The 18,149-nt window shown below is 32.2% G+C and overlaps 1 long non-coding RNA gene across 48 annotated transcripts in view; it reads right to left on the reverse strand.

The window, feature by feature from the left end:
* Positions 1 to 18,149, reverse strand: part of LOC127715125 (uncharacterized) — a 63,187-nt gene that overhangs the window by 41,942 nt on the left and 3,096 nt on the right. The window contains exons 2-6 of one of the 48 annotated variants that reach the window (XR_007988138.1): positions 16,407 to 16,991; positions 16,296 to 16,369; positions 15,889 to 16,184; positions 15,704 to 15,851; positions 11,180 to 15,666 (exon numbers count right to left, since the gene is read on the reverse strand). This is a non-coding gene — a long non-coding RNA (uncharacterized LOC127715125). Of the gene's footprint in view, positions 1 to 11,179; positions 16,992 to 18,149 lie in introns of those variants that run through there. The other 47 variants (XR_007988162.1, XR_007988153.1, XR_007988160.1 and 44 more) reach the window with 47 other exon arrangements.

Here is an 18,149-nt window from a genome sequence, read left to right on the forward strand (position 1 = left end):
ACAAGGAAAATATGATACAAATAAATTACTTCCAAAGAATTGTTAAACAAATTCAAAGCAAAGTAATACGGAGAAGATATTCAAAATGTTTTTACAAAAATCCGCTTGCGTTTATCTTTTAAAACAAAAAATCGACTTTTCCAGTAAATGCTCAAAATTTCTACCCCATTTATCTCTAAAAGTAGCACATGAAGGTATATTTTTTATTACATATGTGAATTGACTAAGTGCAAAAATAGCTTGTATGCAAACTTTCGTCAAAAATTCACCGTGGGATCTAAACTGTATTGTTTGCCCTTAAGTAGAATAAGTCTGTACAATAGCTACGATATTTCAATATAATTGGAATTTAAATAGGCTAATTCATTTTTTTAAATCACGCCTTTGTTGGACAGATTTGACAACTTTTTCTGCCAGTTCAATAGAGAGTCCAGTATGCAGTACAGGATTTTGAAGGGTTAATATCCCGTTTTCAGCCTCAAAGAAGGGTAGTAAAGACTGCTTTATACACATCAGTGTTGTAGCTGATACTTCCAATGTCATGCTAACAATTGGTCTGTCATATGCAAAGTAAGCAATGCATTTAATAATACTATATATGATAAATTTAAAAAAACAATATCAATTAATTATTATGGGGTCGCTAAATCCTTACCAACATTATGTGGAGATGTGCCAAAATGGGTCTTAATTTCAAGCTGTAAATTATACATGTATGATATAATTTCCACCTTATACATTGTATATTTCATTAACTAATCATTTTAATCTACTAAAATATACATGAACCAATTGGTCATAATGCAATACAAAACAACAACTTCTATTTAATTGCTAAGAAAATATACTAGTAATATATGGTTAAAAACATATATCACGTACTGCAGCTAATGCTGGAAAATGGGTATCATTATGCAGTCTCAGTAAAACTTTATCACTGTGATATATTATTTGTCCTTAAATTACTGTATTGAGCAGGGCATATATGTCATAGCAGTGAAACTAGTAATATCTAAGCACACTCATTTTATACTGACAGAGCAGTACATTCTTTATAGAACATGCAGGAATTTTGTAAGTAATTGCATGTTAAAAATATTTGTTAAAGTGAATTATTAATTCTAATGTAATTATTTTGGCATATCTGCCCATGCAAGAACATTCTGGACAGGAACACAGTTATCAGAACACATGTGATCTCTCAATGACCTTTCTTGTGGACATTCCAAATGGTGACACCAGAAATTCCACCTGCACTCCTCTGTTCTTCCAAAATCTGGTATTTTAATGTCAAGGCCAACTACATTCTTTGCTACATCATTGTTGTTGTAGTACATGATAGCTTCTGCATAGGTTCTATCTCTGCCAGCTCTCCCTACCTCTTGGATGTATTCTAAACGTAATTGAATTTACAAGGTAGTCTGACAAACATAGACATAACATGTCAAGTTGGAACAACCTGTAGTGCAGAACAAAATATACATGTAGGTAATAGAATAATACAATTTTGCAATAATTAACGATTTCATGTGGAATGAATCTGCTATTGAATTATATTTGATTTCATTTATTTTATTTTGAAGGTTTTTATTTTAATCCAAATCAAAATATCAATCAGTAATGTCTTAACACACTTAATGTACCTCTTACCATTTTAGAAATATACAAATGGTAACAGTTTAATTTTCATAAAAACTTTATGGTTATGACTAAATTGGAGATAACCCCTTCCTTCCTTCTCTTTTCTTAGTGTGTGAATAATCTAAAGAATTTACAGGAAATATTAGATGTTGCTATTATCTATAGGGGTGAAGAAACAACAATGGTATTTTAAGTTCAGTGTGATTTTAAATTATGTATTGATGTTAGCATATATAAGTACTCATTGATTATTAGATAGACTATTACTTTATTATAGAAACTTACATTCAACAGACTTTGGAACACCAATGTGAATAGTCCTTCTTATGTTTGGGGTATCTGTACCCATACTATAAGCCTCAGTTGCAGATAAAAGTCTGGTTTTCCCAAATTCTCCCATAGAATGAACCACATAGTATTTCATCTGCAAAAAACACAATGAAACATAACTAGATGATGTTGGTGAAATATGTATGGTACATGCATACAGTAATTGAAAATTGCTCTCTTAATTACAGAATAATAGTATTGAGATATATTATATTAATATATATATATATACATTTATATGGAATATTGGTTTCATTTAACATCATTTCAACAAATATTTTGACCTGTTGACCTTTTATTCTTTTTTGCTTTCAGTAATTCAGCTGCATTTTACACACTTTATAATAAATATTGGCCTCATTCAAATACACACATTTTACATTGAAATTTCCTTTTTTTTATTTTTATTATTAATTAATATTCAATAAGACATCGTCTATTCCGGATGCTCAATAACTGCTGCAAAAGAAATAGAATTACAAAATGAAAAACATAAAAAAGAAACAATGTGACATAAAAGAAGTTTAAATTTTGAAATTAAACTGTTTTTTTAAATAAATACCGTTTAGTCATCTTCCATTATTTGTCTGTCCATGAGCATGGAGATATCATTGCATATTAATGAATCAAACATAGTGCAGAAAAATAAAACATAAAATCTGACACAATATTTAAACCAGTGAAAATGCTTGATTTGGTCTTCCTTTCTTTACAACAAACACAAACATAATCAGTACAAAATGCAAGAATATTTCAAAATAATAAGGTAATATATACACAAACTCTTTTCAAATGTTAACCTGATTTGTACAAGGAGCATGATACTGTGCTACTAGCTGCTTCGTGTCATCTATTGTCAAGTGTCTCTGACATTCTTCGAACCCTGCCCCACACCATTTCAAGTTACAATAAATTACTTTTTTGGAAAAGAATCTTTTATTTTTCTTTTAAATCCTCAACAAATGGCTCAATTGTCACCTATAACATTAGTTTTGTACATTTAATTATATTAAAAACCTAATAATTGCTAAATTTTTCATTTAAAAATATTACTTTCAGGTTTTTGGTAAAAAAAAATCACCTTGCCTTTTTCCAATTAAAAGTAAAACTTTTTCAATGATATAAAAATTTCAGAAAAAATTGTAAAGATGCAGACAAGAATTATCAAATAAATGTGCAATTGTGTTCATAGCTTAAAATTGTTTGTATTAAACAGAAAGATGAATTATACTTCATAATGTAGTTTTTTGTACTGTGTATGACATTGTATTTACCATTAGTTTAGTAATTATTATTACTGCAGCAGTGCAGTAGTTTTCAGTACTGTGTGTGACATTGTATTTACCAGTTGTTATCATTACTGCTGTATTTTTGGGTAGGAGTGAACATCTTTATTTACTTGTTAAGATAACCAAATGTACAATGTATGTGCAATACTACTAGTAAATTGATGCTGTGATATATATCACAAAACTTTCTTCAATTCCGTCCTTGTAACTTGGTCTTCTCCTTATCAATAGTTTTATATTTGTACGGGCAATACAACTTTGAAAGTAACTGCATCTTTCATAAGCATAGCTACTTTTATACTTTTCTGGGTTTCTGTACTAGCTGTGACGGTCAGAGCCAGTACTTTTGCTTTAGGTAGAATAGACCTGTTTTAAAGATACATTTACTTTTAATATAGGTGTACAAAATATGTGTGTTTCTTGTTTTGTGTAGACTAAATAAAAAACACAATATTGTTATAAAGATAACTGTGTAACATTATGGCATGTATATATTTCCAGAAAGATATTATCAAAGTAAATTGTAAAGTATACTAATGACCACATCTACTTTTGGTATATAATGAGAAGGATTCTATTATTTAATAGTCAATTATTTTTTTAAATATTATAATGAATGAGTGCTTTATTACAATGTATACAAAATAGCTATAGAACTGAAATAATTCAGTTCTGTAGACTATCTTGGATTATAAGGAACCACACAATTTTAATTGGCCTGCATATTTAATGTAGCCTATGTTGCAATTTAAAAGTTAAGTCAAGAACAAAACACTGTAGATTTTACAATAAAAATATTTATTGCTAGTCATGCTTATATCCAATTCTAATTGTTACAATTACTTGACCATATCATTTAATTATGTTAATTGCAGCTGGACATGCAATGTAAGGATTTTATGCAAAATTATATAAATAAGACAATGTCCATACAGTATCATTATGGAGTCTGGCTTTATATTTTACATGTATACTTTCCCAATGCCATGCCTCTAAGTTAACATAACACCTCAGTCAACTTGACTATGGCCTTAAGCAGTGAAGCACTATTTGACAATTACCTTGTGTCATAATTATGTTTATTTAAAAATAAGGAGATGCAATAAAATTGCCAATGAGACAACTATCCACCAGAGTTCAAATGAAGTAGATACATAAGCAATTATAGACCTGAAGCTACGATATGGTTTTCGAACTCATAGCAAATAGTCTGCTATAAAAGGCACAGTCGTGAAAAATGTGAAACAATGAAAAATGAGGTTTAATACTCATTCACAGCATGATTTTTCCATACAATAAAAAGTTTCTGCTCCATCCCTTTTCTTACATGTAGACAAAATAGTTTTGCTGTTTGTGTGACAACTGTTATCTTAGCAAAAGCCTGTCAAAGTGCTGATATGGAAGAGCGGCTAAAATTACCTCAACTTTCTTAACTTTGAAAAGTCTTTCCGGATATCCATCCCCCACTTCTCTACATAGTGAGCTTCGTCTATGACAACATGTGTCAGCAAAGACTGGTATCTTTCACGTCTCATTTCCATAAATAAGGTTTTGTTAATCATTTGCTCTGGGTGGCCAATGAAAAACATAAAGGTCCCAGTGGTAAATTGTTAAACCACACCTTGACATGATCAAGTAGTATTACTAGTTATATTGCATATGGACTGGTGTATTTTCAATCCATTGAGAAATTGTTAATTGGCCTCAATGGCAAAATCATTATACCTGGAGAGTTGCTCCATAATGATTGAATTCAATAGGGAAACTAAAATTATAGCTGACGGTAAATTTCTTGACAGAGAGACGACTCGAGGTAAACACTCGAAAATTAAACTTTTGCCATAGCCGGTTGGTAATATGGATAGGACGTCATTTTCTATCGAGGCCAATATCGTTTTATATTTAGTGCCTTTACGACGTGTTTCTTTTCAAATTTTTAGATGATAGGGCTATTTTCAGATGTTACTGCGTTGAATCGACCTCCATTTTTTGTCAAGGTGAATTTCGGGGAAAGGCGCGAGGAGTTACGAAAAATTGTCGACTTAACGTTAACCAATCAAAGTTCAAATGGAAGTGCTGGTGACCTGGTGTTATATTTGAATTGAAGCTAGCAAAATCGAAAATATTTCATCAGGATTCTAGGTTATACGTTTCATTATAGAACGTGATAACATTTTGTGAGGGAATCCGATGTTTGCTATACCAAGGTTCATTTCAATGCACTTTATGACAATACCACTATACCAATCAAAATATTTTTTTTTTTTGCAGTGTTTTAAGAAATGATTTTATTTTGTATCCATGTGATAATTGTGAAACATTAAATGTATGAAAAGGGCGTATTTTTGGTATAAAGTCAATAATTATGTAGACTGTTGAAGCCCAAACTTTCTATTGCCTTAAATACGCAAACGAAAGTCCGAAAACTATACCAATACAAAATGACAAGTTTTTGAAATTATACCAAAACTTTTGGTTGAAAATGTTTTATTCGTTATTGCAAAAAATGAACTTAAAATGTCTGTCATTTTCTCCCTATCCAGTTTACCCCTATTACTAATTATGATGTGGACTGGTCATTTTTATTGAATCTTACGCAATTTGATTGGATTAAGTTATTATTAGTTTACCTTCAAACTGTTTATATTTTTCATACACGTGTATTGATTAAATCAGAACGTGTATGAATGTGTAAAGTAACTGAAATGACCTTCAAACTGGACACTGGATGAGTCCATATTATTTTTTATCGATGAAACTAAAGGTATGAAAGGTAAGAATTGCCACTTCTTATATTTTCATAAAATTTTTCAAATATAGAGTAGATAAATTATTTTTTAATAGCCTTTTCGGGAGAAAAAATAGAAAGCTTGCAAAGCAGACGTTTTATTTCATTACACAAGACATTTCAGTAGTCAGTAAATAAAGTCAAAATGTGTCCGATCTGCCTTTTTTGTTACATAAAAATTCAAAACGATCGTTTTAAGGTCAATTTCGTCTACCTCACAAAATCTTGTTAGGCACTATAGTAACTGCTTTTTACATGATTTATATTCCTTAATCGGTACCAAGACGGACGAAATCGTGCTTGCTTTCTATATAATCCTATATTTATGTACGTATTGAAAGCGATAGACATGATTAACCTTGAACGTTAACGATCTATTTTCTTACACGCCAGGATAAGTGTGCTTGGTCATATAAAAAGGGGATTTCGAACTGGAAAAACGAATTTGAACTGAGCATCAGAGAATATAGGTAAATACTTTGACATACAAACACAAATACCGAAAACCATTAAAAACATAGTGTACTTTTATTTATTGTATTGATTTAATGATAATATAATTTCTATTTCCTGAAGATAGTTTAGTTATTTTTTTGTAAGAAAATATTGACAAATGTATTTAGGCGTTGATTGAATTTATCTAAAAACTATTGTTGTCCAAATAAAGGCAACAATTATAACAATTGTAAATAGAAAATAGCAGTAATAAAGAAAAAAATATATTGATTATAACGTTTTTCGGTCAGACAAACCCTAAAACAGTTTGGCACAGACTGTATTTCTTCAACATTTTCTAACACAATATCTTCAACTTCACTTCACACAGTTCACTCTAAAATTATGCTGAAGACAATACTCTTTCTTATGCAAATAGGGATATAAAACAGTTATTTGTACACTGGAAAAAGACAGGTTCCTCTGATAGACTGGTTCTCCTTCAATCAATTGAAGGCAGATTCTGAAAAATGTCAAGCTTTGGTGATTGGGAAAAAAAAACATTTGACAAAACATTACATTTGACCTGGCCGGTATGAAAATGAAACGTGAAAAAGAGGTTAAATTATTAGGCATACCTTTTCATTGTGAACTAAATCTCAACACTCATATCCCCGATAGAGGTAGAACAGTGAATAATCAAATTCCAATATACCTACATAAATTTATATACATTACAGAAACAAAATATCAGAACTTAGCTCAAAATGCCTGCAGTTAGAACCACAAGGTATGGCTTGCCATCCTTCGGATATTCTGCAGCCAAATTATGGAATGAGTTTCAAAACCATTTTAGAGCTGAAACATATATTACTCAATTTAAAAGACTAGAAAACTCCTGGAAATGTAACTCATGCCATTGCAGTGCATGTGCTAGGTATTAATTTTTTATGTTCAAATTACAGCTTTAAATTATAGTAGTGCTGCTTATCATACTCCCGTTCTTATTTGTGTTTTATCTGCTTAGTGTTATTTATAAATTAGTGCAGACTTTCCTTTAGTGTTTTGTGTTGCTGCTTTTATGCTTAGTATAGTCTAGCTTAGTGCTCTTTTGTGCATGCATTTAATGTGTATTATTGCGTTAGCCTAATTAACTCAGTCCAGATTTGCCTAAATGTGCTTGTCTCATTGGCACTCATACCACATCTTCTTATATCTATGAAATATATGTTGAATGTCTTTTATGCTTTAATATCTGTATTGTGTATATAGAAATAAGAAGATGTGGTATGATTGCCAATGAGACAACTCTCCATCCAAGTCACAATATGTAAAAAGTAAACAATTATAGGTCAAAGTACGGCCTTCAACACGGAGCCTTGGCTCACACCGAACAGTAAGCTATAAAGGGCCCCAAAATGACTGTTGTAAAACAATTCAAACAGGAAAACCAACAGTCTAATCTATATAAAAACGAGAAACGAGAAACACTTAAGAACCACATCAACAAACGACAACCACTGAAACAGGTTCCTGAATTAGGACAGGTGCAAACAAATGCAGCGGGTTTAAACGTTTTAACAGGCGCCAACCTTCACCCTAACCTGAAATAGTAGTGTAACATTACAACATAGAAAGACACACTATAAAATATCGATTTAAATAGCTTAACTCAATCAAAAAGACATATTAATAAAAACAAGTAAACATACACTGAACGAATAAATTTGATCTATGACACAATGTCAAAAAGACAACTATATCCTTGGACAAATGGCATTAAATAAAATAACGTACTCAAGTAAATTTAAATATAATAATTTTGTTGTTAGAAGTAAAGAGACATTTTTTAAAAAATAAATAAATTTGTTGTTCATAGTACGAGAACAGCAGTGAAAATTTATCGTCATACTAAATATTTATCAAAGGTGGTACATATTAAAATAGTGAGACGAGATATAACACAAAATAAGTAAACATTGAATAACAAAAATGCATTACTAATTGTGTAACCGGTCAAATTATATGCATGTATTTGTCGGTTATAAAAGCTAAAAAAAAAGCTTATGTAATTGTTCTATGACATGCCAACTTAAAGTAAAATAAAGCTTTTGATTTAATTTGAAATTGTTATAAATGTGGACCATAATAAGGTTTTAATTACAATTCGCATAATTTAGAATAAATTACATTTTTGAATCAGTATAATCATAATAGAAATCTGGTCCTTCGGTTGTCAGTATAAGGTTCATAAACACAGACAGAGGTCACAACTTTTAGAACCAATCTGATACCTTACAAGTTAATTGAGATATTTTTTTTCCAGTTATTGAAAGACATAAATCGATAGGTATTTGACGAAAACGGGATGCATAAATACGCAGCAATGTCTGGTCGGAGTGGGAATGATATTAAGATGCCTCTTTAAAGTGTAAATGCCACGATTACTGCACGAGCTTGTACATAAAAACAATACATACAATATGTGTCTCTCTGTATTAAAAATACCCCAATCGATTAGTAAATGGAAAATAGCAGAAACTAAGAAAAGGATAATAAAAATGAATATAAAAGGCAAGTACCACTTCCTCAGACACGTATATAATAGGACTGCACTAAAACATGTTAGAACTCAAAACTTATCGAATTGTCAATTCAATATATTCGAAACTATTCTAAATTTGAGGGTTTTTTTCTCTCGCCCCCTTTTCCCTCCTCTCTATCTCTCTTACCCAATGCAATTTTTGGGTATAGAAATTTAAACAAGTGTCTCCCCAATTAAAAAAGGAACCTTAAATACATCCAGAAAGTGTTTCGTTCATTAGCGCTGGGTCTATACCGCTACTGCTGAACTGGTAGTCCACTAGAGTATCATTTGCTTAGTAGTTAGTGATTTATAACCTGTATACTTATTTAAAATGTCTCGTTCATAAATTAAGAAATTATTGAAAATCAAGGTTACAACTCCATCATGCAAAGTTGACCTTAGATTAATTTGACTATTCTGAATAGTTCCTAACGTTGCAACGTATTTACGCATCCCTAGCTTTCAAATGTTTAGTTTTGAGCGTTCCTGATGAAGGTTCATCCAGAAAAGCGCTTCAGACGCAAAACCTTTATTACCTGTTCATTTCATTAAGTAGTCCGCATTTGCACGCTTTCAGACGAATCAATGATTCCTTCCAACTTTGATGAAATATAAAGCTTTTTAGGGTTTCCAGACAGCTAAAATATGACAATGCAATGTTCCATATGCCTCATACCTGTCTAGGTGATCCCTATTTGCAAAATCTACCGTTTAAATTTATTCTTATTTTGTAGCAAACCACTTACTGTTCATGTCGTGAATATGAATGAAATAATTGCCACTGGACGTTGCAGTACTTCAGATTGAACCATCATTTTTTCAATATATAAATTTAAGCATGGCAGCTTTAGTTACAATATTATATTTTTTTAATGTTGTGCATTGATATATGTCACTTTCAGTACAAATTCTTTGCATAAAAGAAACCCAGTAAATTCTAAGCAATGATATGCAAAGTGTTCTGTAGACTGCCGTTGACAGTGCTCATACCGATTATATTGGACTTTCTCAATGTTCCCTTCATATTTCATTGCGTGTTCATGGCTGGAGAATGATACTTTCTCTTCCTTAAAAAATAAAAACCTTTTGCAACAAGTCTGTGAGGGGTCCGTAGTAGGCGTGTTGCAATACAGTAGCTGCAGAACGATACCATTGCAAAATTGTACAAATATTTAAAAAGAATGACCAACGTAAATACAAATATCTTGTTTAAGGGAGGATAAATCGTACTGTGTAAAAGAAAAATACTCCTATTCAAGGAAAAAGTTCTAAGAAACTGACATTATCAAGCTGGTTGGTTTATAGATTGACAAAAAAAGGCAACAGTAGTATACCGCTGTTCGAAATTCATAAATCGATTGAGAAAAAAACAAATCCGGGTTACAAACTAAAACTGAGGGAAACACATCAAATACAAGAGAACTACGACATAACAGAAACACAACATTAAAATGTAACACACACAGAAACGAACTATAATATATATCAATGGCCATTTCACTGACTTGGTACAGGACATTTGAAGAAAAAATGGTGGGTTGAACCTGGTTTTGTGGCTAGCCAGACCTCCCGCTTTTATGGCAATGTTAAATATAACATTAAAATGACAACATTACATGACAGGACTACAATACAAATAAATGGGAGAACATATAGGACAGAGAAACATACGAATAATAGCTAACAAAAGGTACCAGTTTAAAATTTAATACGCAAGACGAGCGTTTCGTCAACACAAGACTAACCAGTGACGCTCAGATCAAAAAAGTTCGAAAGCCAAAACAAGTACAAAGTTGAAGAGCATTGAGGACCAAAAGTTCAAAAAAGTTGTGCCAAATACGGCTAAGGTTATATGTCTGGGATAAGAAAATCCTTAGTATTTAGGATAATTCATACTTTAGCAAACAGTAAATTTATAAAAATGACTATATAATAGATATACATGATAACACCGAAGTGGTGACTAACTATAGAATAAAATCGGATACATAAAGCAACATAAACCAGCACATAAAAATTCACAGCCGAGTTAGCCAAAGAGATCTACGCAAAAAAAGTGAAGTCACATTTGAATTTCTGAAATTTACCCAAAAAAGGATAGAATTAGGATAGAATTCAAGATTTGGTTTATAATACTCATATAACATTTATTAATAACAAAGAAAATTACAATACTAATTAATATAAAATGTGGTAGTAATTAGATAATAAATAGTATTATCTAGCTATTTCGGTGTTTCATCTAAATCAAACTGTAATCCAAATGTATCGTATTAATTTAGGTGACCCAAACTAAAATCTAATTAATGAACTGGGTGATTAATTATCTTAACCATAACACACGAATACAACAGAAAAAAATAAGATTTACAACTACAAACGATAAGACATTTGACAAAATCCGATGAGAATAACAAATATAACATCAAAACTAAATACATGAATTTGGATAGAATAGTACCGTGACACGTCTTATAGCAATGCGAATTCACACTCAGCAAAACAGTCACAATCGGAAATAAGTCACGTTCGGTAATTAAAAGATCAGACGACGTAATGTCAAACCACAATCTAACACGTGGTAAAAATGTCCTTAGTTATTTTGGACAAAGACACATCGTATGGATCGAGCAATTCGTGATGGTGTCCGTAAAATTTACGGAGTGTCATTTTTAATCTGTCCTCCTCATAACTTTGTTGGAGCAGTTTCTGCGTTAGGAGCACACTCCTGTATATGAAGTCCGTATAGTGTGAACATGCACGAGCATAACGTATCAACTGAGATATGTAAACACCATACGAAGGGGCAGAGGGTATGTTACTGCTGAGAAATGGGAAATTGATAATTGGGAAGTTGAAATCGTCCCGTTTATCATAGATTTTCGTGTGAAGTCGTCCATCTGTGTCAATATATATATGTATCTGTTGTAAATAAACATCGGTTTGGTTATATGTACGTATGTCTGTGGTGTCTTACTTCAATTGCGATATCTTAATGTTTTTGATATATGGAGAATTCGTATTGCTGTCTCATTGGCGTATTTCATCCACATCATTGATGTATCTTTGCATTCCGTAATTTCGCGGCCACGTCATATCATGTCGGAATGTTGATGTTTAAATCGATGCCTCATGTAGGGTTATTAACATGGTCTCTGCACGTTTCATTGCAACAACTCTCTGAGGAGTCGGTAGAAGATCTGTTACAAAATTATTTTATGTCTACCTGTGCGAATTTCAAACGCGCGATTTTACGCCAGTACTTAAAACCTTCCATCCTTTATGGGTTGATTTCACATAGATAAATAAAATCGTATAATAAAAAAGCAAAAGGAGGATGTTGAATTTGATGTATGCCTTTGTGTGCTTCTTCGTTACATTTTTTTGTTTTTATAGTGATTAAGATGATAACACAATGTTGACTGCTGTACCCCTATTTTTGACATTTTTACCTATTGTGTCTGTTTGTTTTGTTCACGCATCGTTGTCAATATAATGGAATTTGATGCGACTGTCATACAAGTGAGAGGTTTAGCTAGCTATAAAACCAGGTTCAATCCACCATTTTCTACATAAGAAAATGCCTGTACCAAGTCAGGAGTATGACAGTTGTTATCCATTCGTTTGATGTGTTTGAGCTTTTGATTTTGCCATTTGATTAGGGACTTTCCTTTTTGAATTTTCTTCGGAGTTCAGTATTTTTGTGATTTTACTTTTTGCAAAGCAAAATGTCTTTCCTTTTCCAACATATCTTTATTTTCCAGTGGCAGTCCAAATTTCCCGCTCTTTGTACGTGTCGTCTGTCTTGCAGAACCTACATATTTATTGAATTCAATGTTAAATTGTTCTCGACCTTAATATGTATGAAATAATTGCTACTGGACTTTACACAAGCAGCAATCAATTAATCAGTCATTGAACAAATTGTTAATGGTAATCTCAACCGTACATTATTGGTATAGCTTTTAAAGAATAGCGATCACTGCATGACGAAGATATTTACAACTACACACCTACACACTGAAACCAAATATGCCTTGCTCCAATGTGAATGGTATTAAATCAAATACAGAGGCAAATCAACGAACGTGTTTTTTCCATACCAATTTTATTCTTTTAAGTTTACAAAATGATGGAATATATGATTTTGAATATAATATCTGTGATGTAAAATGTACATTAACTTTTATGATAACAATGTTACAGTTTTTGCTATAATTGTAAACTTAATATTCATTATTTTACATTTTAATATACACATTTTTCTATGATTGGATTTACATTGCTAAGCTTTATAAGGTATGCCACTGCCATTGCCGTAGTTGTATCCGTAGCCTTTGTTATCCTGTGGTTGTCCATATGACGTCGGTCCTTGCGTATACGGCTGTGTTTGTGGATAACCGGTCATTGCAACATCTGAAAACACCTGACCCCCTTGGGCTGGTCTAGCAGCGTTGTGCTGGCAGTACATGCAACTTGTACATATCATTATGATCCCACAAAGAATGGCACCAAGACCACTTAAAATTAAAGAATATGGAACGATCATTGTTATGTTTGTGTAAGTTGAAATTAATATCACACTGCTAAGCCAACGTCCGACTGCTACAACTGTAGATATTCCTGAAAAAAAATGAGAATTTTAATATGCACTGTTAACAATTATTTACCACAATTATACTTTTGAATGATAATTTCGACACGGTCACCAGAAAATGTATGTCATACACTTGAAAAAAGAGAGTTCGGTTTTGACGGTTTTTGCATTTACATTAAAAGAGTTGTGCCCCTAAATTTCTGAAAATTTTGTTTTTGTTTCTGGATGATAGTAAAAGGTCCACTTGAGAGAACTGTTCTGAATTTAAACATAATGTCATGAACCATGAAATATACAAGTCGGGTTCGATTTTGACATTGGAGATTTACCATTTAAGGATGTACTTTGGTGAAACTTAAAAAATCTAGAATTTAGAATGATACTATAAGTCAAAAAAGCATTAGTTAAAGAACAAAATAAGCTAAAAATATTGATAGGTTATGGAGCTCCTTTTCGAGATATTTATTTTTTTTAAATGGCGGGGAAAGGCTGACTCGGACTTTTACCTTATATTTGCATTGGTATTATTTGGGTCTCAAATCGAAAGAACAGAAATCTAGAATCTGCTTGAATTTTAATAAATGACCTTTTATGAGCTATTGAAGTCTTATATGAAAAGAAAAATGGGTGTTATGAGGCAAAATATTTTACCCTGTATCGTAGGAAAAAAACCAAGCAGTCCGAACATCTGATAAAAATTCCTAAACCTTACCTATGTACATCCTTCAGAGTTATGCTGCCAAGGGATTATCTGTTATTAACTATATCTGGTTGGGGATGTATATCGCATTCATACTAAAATTCGGGTAGGTACACACATGCTTGTCCTAAGCGTTATCTTTGACATATAGGGAATGCTAACAGATCGCTTAAGACGATTTGCCAACATTGAACATCACAGCAAGAAGCTCGAGCCATGTATGCCCATTTGCATCAGGGTATCAACTGCTCGAGTCAAATAAAATATATTGGATATATAGGCTTTATCTAAGACAAGAAAAAGGACTTCCCGAAGTTGATATCAAAGTGTGCCTTGATCTAAATCTTGACAGAGCTAGACACGTCGATTGCATTGTACTCACTGCGGCATTGTTTTCACATGATCACCCTCCTCCCCCATAAAACTGATTTCGTTTCCACTTTATAAAATCGTGTGATAAATAGGCGTTAAAAATTATTTTTAATAAGTAAAAATATATTATAAATGTCAAAATCAAAGTTCACGCAAACCCCAAAAAACTGCAAATACCGCAGGTTCAAAATGTGCACATTCCGAGATACTAAAAGAAAACAGAGTTATTTTTCATATTAACTTAGATTTACCAGAAATGGTATTATTTTTAATGGCATCAGGCATTTTAATAATCAGATACATAAACATAGATCGTATGCTCTATTATTATTTCTAATGAAAACACCGGAAAAACCGTCAAAGGGATCGATCTGGAAAATTGCGCAAATGAGGAAGTAGTGACAAAAAAACATGTGAAAAGATCAAGGATTACAAGACAGTATTGTCCACTTTAAATACATTTAATAAATGTAAAGAGGATAAACAGATAAATAAATGGTGTTTTAAACAGGTGCTGATTGTGAATTTGTCCTCTTTCATAGGTAGCACTTCCCACTAACTATTTTAAAGAAAAATCCGTATTACCTAAAAAAAAAAAACATTCCCTTCATAAGTACTACATGATATTCAGTACTACATGTTGCTAATGAAAAATAAATTTGATACAGATTGGTACTTTTACATGTGTTTTGTCAAATTTTCCATAGTAGGGCGTCGTTAACCAAATGAATTGATTTGTATCCGACAGACAATACATAGTTTTATCTTCCAGCAGAATTTTGGTTTTGGTTAATAATGTCCTTATACATTTTTTTTCAATAAATACTAAAAATGTGCCTGAACTCTATCAAAATATTGTTTTGGGCTATGTTCGGGCGTTTAAAATTTGACGATCTGTTATACCATAAGCCATGATATTGTTAGGACCTTAAAGTTATACCATAAGCAATGATATTGTTAGGACCTTAAAGTTATACCATAAGCCATGATATTATTACGACCTTAAATTTATACCATAAGCCATGATATTGTTAGGACCTTAAAGTTATACCATAAGCCATGATATTGTTAGGATCTTAAAGTTATACCATAAGCCATGGTATTGTTAGGACCTTAAAGTTATGCCATAAGCCATGATATTGTTAGGACCTTAAAGTTATACCATAAGCCATGATATTGTTAGGACCTTAAAGTTATACCATAAGCCATGATATTGTTAGGACCTTAAAGTTATACCATAAGCCATGATATTGTTAGGACCTTAAAGTTATACCATAAGCCATGATATCGTTAGGACCTTAAAGTTATACCATAAGCCATGATATCGTTAGGACCTTAAAGTTATACCATAAGCCATGATATCGTTAGGACCTTAAAGTTATACCATAAGCCATGATATCATTAGGACCTTAAAGTTATACCATAAGCCATGATATCGTTAGGACCTTAAAGTTATACCATAAGCCATGATATCGTTAGGACCTTAAAGTTATACCATAAGCCATGATATCATTAGGACCTTAAAGTTATACCATAAGCCATGATATCATTAGGACCTTAAAGTTATACCATAAGCCATGATATCATTAGGACCTTAAAGTTATACCATAAGCCATGATATTATTAGGACCTTACAGTTATACCATAAGCCATGATATTATTAGGACCTTAAAGTTATACCATAAGCCATGATATTATTAGGACCTTAAAGTGCGCATATTGGGATGTGATACTATAAATTTAAGCAAATCTTGAAAGACTTTTTAAAAATTGTCATTGCCTGAAATACATGCAGGTGAAATTGCCCCTACATGTACCTCTTTGTATCTTTTGGTCAGCCAATTTGACGGGAAAATCAAAGTCGTTGTTAAATATGAGGCAATGATGGGAACATAAACAAATCCATTGAAGTTACAGAAATGACTTGATCCAATACAGTAATACAGGATGTGAAAATAAGTCCCGTGGTACAATATTGTAAATATTGATAAGAAAAGACGACCGCTAGATTCTGGAAGTGTTGAATTTTATTTTCCGAAAGCATCCCGATGTTGCTGTCTATTTTTAGATGCTTCAAACCCATTTTTGTGATAAAGCCCTTTACTACTGACCTGCTATAATGTACATTATGATAATAGCAACCAAAAATCCATTCGTCCCTTCTTTCTTGTATATAAAAGTCAGTATAACTGATATAAAACATAAGACTATTCCCAGGATAGTTTCTATCTGGTATTCAAGAAATCCCAAACCTGAAAATAAACAGAATTTATGTTTATGACAAAATTATAAATATGATTGCAATATAAAATACGATTGTCTCTGGTTGCTGCATGTTTCGTAACAGACATAGTAGCACGAATATTGTCCTCCTTTCCTCGAATGTGAGCTACCGAATTAGACTTATCACCGGATTTGTACTTGCATGGGCAACAAGAGAGGTGTCACATGGGGAGCATGGTCTGCTGACCTTCCGGAGCACCCGAGATCACGTCAGGTTTTTGGCGGGGTTCTTGTTGCTCAGTCTTTAGTTTTCTATGTTATGTTTTGTATACTGTTGTTTGTCTTTTGGTCTTCTTCGTTTTTTGCCGTGGTGTTGTCAGTTTATTTTCGACTTGTGAGTTTGAATGTCCCTTTGGTATCTTTCGCCACCCTTCAGTTTGAGTCTCATATTTGACTAACTACATCAGCATCAACTCTTCCCCGACTTGATCCAAATTATCAGTTAATTAAGATTCATTAGTGTAAAGATGACCACAAATTCAGACACTTTGTAAATCAGTGTATTACATTTGCGCGAATCACCATTACATTTGCGCGTAAAAATAATTTTTATTACAGCTTCAGCTTTTTATTACATTTGCGCGCATTCATTTTTCCAGTAAAGATAGGTCAACTATTTTTATTTATTTGTTTAATTATCTTTTTCAAGTACCCCTTTATAGTCTTAATCTGTTTCTCGCTAACGAGGAGACAGAAGTCGGATTACGAGCCGGATAAATCTGTTTAATTATGCACAAGCATTAAGTCCTGGAAATATACACAGATAGAAATGTAAAAACATATAGCAAATAAGAAGAGTAAAATTACTGAGTTCTTACATGTCGGTACGTGCTGAATATTTAGAGCCTACTGCTTTAAGAAAGTAAACTTGGTCAATATATATTCAAATAGAAGCTGCTAGAATTATTACTGGACTACGGCGTAATTCCTCAAGACAAAAACTTTATATTGAATTAGGATAAGAAGCTCTGGAGAATAGACGAAATAACATAAGCTTAAACTGTTTTATAAAATATTAAATAGGATGACACCTGCATACTTATATGAGTTAGTACAGCCATATTTTCCCGGACAAATCCCTTATACTTTGAGGAATGAAAATAATACATTTCACCCTTCTCTTGCTA

This window comes from Mytilus californianus, unplaced genomic scaffold, assembly GCF_021869535.1.
Source record: "Mytilus californianus isolate M0D057914Y unplaced genomic scaffold, xbMytCali1.0.p SCAF_9, whole genome shotgun sequence".
NCBI lineage: Eukaryota > Metazoa > Mollusca > Bivalvia > Mytilida > Mytilidae > Mytilus > Mytilus californianus.